At 35.5% G+C, this 3,105-nt stretch overlaps 1 protein-coding gene and 1 pseudogene across 1 annotated transcript in view; one reads left to right on the top strand and one right to left on the bottom strand.

The window, feature by feature from the left end:
- Positions 1–368: 368 nt before the first annotated feature.
- The window catches only part of TRPC5 (transient receptor potential cation channel subfamily C member 5), a 153,035-nt gene continuing 150,298 nt past the window's right edge, over positions 369–3,105 (top strand). Inside the window, exon 1 of the mRNA XM_029930258.1 lies at positions 369–435. The gene's annotated coding sequence lies outside the window, so the exon portion shown is untranslated. The remainder of the gene's footprint in view (positions 436–3,105) is intronic.
- LOC115283836 lies at positions 2,266–2,750 on the bottom strand (annotated as a pseudogene).

The raw sequence follows: 3,105 nt of genomic DNA, 5'->3' as shown, positions 1-3,105 counted from the left end.
TGATTCAATCTGAATGATGTAGTTTACTTTATTTATAAAAACGATTCAAACCAGTTACTGAGTCTCAAACTTCATTTCCTTTAGCCTGAATAATCCTGTTTTGCCTGTCTTTAGAGAGTAAACACATTGGCTAACCAATAAATGTGGCCTTCACTTGGTGCTCTAACTAACCCAGTGGTCTCTGAGTATTATGAATGTTGCTAATACTATGCAAACTTTGTTTTAATAAATAGTTGACTTTAGGGCTGGCATTGATCTTAACAATCATCATTTCTATCTTTCTTATTTCACAGAAGAGGAAACAGAGACATAAAGAAGAGGTAAATGTAACTACTTCAAGTTTATACTTCAATTAGCAGAAGAGCTGACACTAGAATCCAAGTCTCCTAATTCCCAGGACACTATTCTTTAAACTACACCATTTTACACATACAGGTATGTATCATTATTTCCCAGTACGTCCCCTAACACATTTTTAACTTTTGTTTTGAAACTGTACAATTGTAACATTTCAAATCCTAATCTTGTGTGTTGTTGAGTCAGGAAGGGAGGTGGAGAACTAACCAACTTTTCAGGAAATATATCCTTGTACAAAAGTACCAATAGTACCAACAAGGGTTACCTGGTTTTAAAGATCCCAATTTGCAAAATGAGAAAGTTATAAAACAGTCACATTGAAGGAGATTGCATTATAAGGGAATACTCAGCAGAACTTCTTGAGTTCATTTAAGCATTTACAATCATTACTTGTCAGAATCCTCTGGGACAGAGAAACAAAGTTAAAATGTTAAGAGCCACTGCCAGATGAAGACCAAGAAGAAGGCAAAATAAGCATCTTTGAAGTAAAACGGAAGTAATAAAGGAATAGAATCTGTTGGAGAGAAACTCGGCTTCCCCTGAAAGTATCAGGACCCCAGTAGTTCAATATCCTCCAACAAATGGGTCCAGCTTAGCTACTTCTACATACTTCCCTCTATTCCCAAATACTGCCATATTCAGCTTTAGCTTCCATCTCCACCCCACACATAACAGAGGTGTTTTCCCCACTCCCACCCAGCTTTTCAGATTCAGCTCAGGTTTACCTCTTCTACATTCCTTTCCTAACCACCTCCCTAAAACTCTTGATCTTTACTATTTTAATTAGTGCCAATTATGCTCAAGGAACTGATCTTGCTTCTTTAGAAATCAGAAAAACTAAGAGGCAATATTTAGGGCCCATTTAATAAAGTCCTGTTCTGAGGCACAGGGTTGGACAATGTTCATGTTAGCCCTTAGTATCTGTTACTGTAGAGAGTTCCAGGGCATCAACTGAAGGATACCCCAATCTCTCTTCCTCCCAAGATGAAGATCTGTTAGAACATCCAAAATATACTTCATTCATGATACATTACCCATTTGTTGCAGAATCACATAATCTTAGGATACATAAGAGAAAGGGGGTTTTGGATCATTAATTATACATTATACATGAGAAAACTGGGGTACATATCTGTCCTGTCCATTTCTGGGCATTGTGATATTTTCTTTACCTTTAGAAAACTACTGCTGGGAAATAACACCATTTTAAAAGAAATTCAGCAGTACATATCTTTAAAAACTCTCCTGGTTTTTGACCCAGTAATTTGACTCCTAGAAACTATACACTGAGCAAATAATCTTGAATATTTTTTAAGAATTATGTACAAAAATATCACAGCTTTGTTTTTAACAATAGAGATAAACTGAAGACACCCTAATATCCCAAAATTGGAGACTATTAAGTACATTTTGATATACTTGATCTGATCCCATAAAATATTTAATAGTCATTTCACATGATATTTTAACATAGGATGATAGAAACCATACACTCTCAATCTCACCTAGCAGAGTCACTTCCCAAGAAGGGAAATTGGTAGTAGAAAAGGCAGAAGATTTAGAGTGTCATTATTGATAATAATGAGTGGGAAATTTTTTAAAAATATTAAGTGAAGAAAACTAGATAGAAAAATGTACATGTAGAATGAACTAATTTAAAATGCATGGGGGTGAAGACTGGAAAATTTTGTTTATTTTAAGCCAATTATTTGACTTTTTAGTGAAAATTCATGATTCAATGGCTTAATTTTTTATTTAAAATAATTTCAGACACATAAAAAGGTGCAAGAACAGTACAAAGAACTCCTGTGTACCCCTTACTCATATTCCCTAAATTTTAACATAAATAAGCTTTCATTTTTATTTATTTATTGCATTTTTGAGGTCTTTTATTTTTTTTTATGCTTATCATGCCATGAATTCAGAGGGAATGGGTTCCAGCAGCTCAGGCTCCTTTCCATTGAATCTCACGAAGTGTGCTTCTCTGGGTGGGGAAGGCCGGCATTTCAGTTGAATCCAAGTTCCTTTCTCTTTGGCTTTCTTCTTTTTCTAATCACTTTCCTTCACATGCTTCAGAAAACTGTCTTGGCTCTTTGAACATTTAATATACTCAGTACGTATACTAATTCTCTGGCAAGAATCTTGCCCTTAACTTGTTTGTTTACAACAATGCCAATGGTATGCTAGGTAACATTGTAGACTCTTCCAGTTTTGTTATGGTAACATTTGTGGGGCATTCCATTTTGAACAGTGCCCATTCCTTTGATGTTCACAATGTCACCTTTCTTGGATATTTGCATGTATGTGGCCAAAGGAACAACTCTATGCTTTCTAAAATGTCTAGAGAACATATAGTGGGTACCTCTCCTCTTTCTCTTGGTGGTGGTCATGTTGGTGAATTACTTGAAGATGACAGTTTTGGCCAAAAGGGATAAATAAACTTAAAGAAATCATTCTGCCCCGTTTAAGGATGTTTGGCCAATAACCTCCTATGTGAACAATGTCATGTTAGATTCCAAAGTGAAGGGGTAACAGAAAGGAGACAGACACTCATTTCTGATGGCCTTTGGAATCTGGGATGAAAGCCAGTCCTAAGACTAATAATCATGTGTATTTAGGAACTTGTCCATTTCTTCTGTGTTGTCCAGTTTGTTGGCATATAGTTTTTCATAGTAATCTCTGATGATTGCTTGTATTTCTAAGGGATTGGTTGTAATAGATCCTTCTTCCTTCATGATTTTGTCTGAG

This window comes from Suricata suricatta, chromosome X (assembly GCF_006229205.1).
Source record: "Suricata suricatta isolate VVHF042 chromosome X, meerkat_22Aug2017_6uvM2_HiC, whole genome shotgun sequence".
NCBI lineage: Eukaryota > Metazoa > Chordata > Mammalia > Carnivora > Herpestidae > Suricata > Suricata suricatta.
Note: the sequence above shows the minus strand (reverse complement) of the source record. Positions and strands in the feature narration are given on the sequence as shown.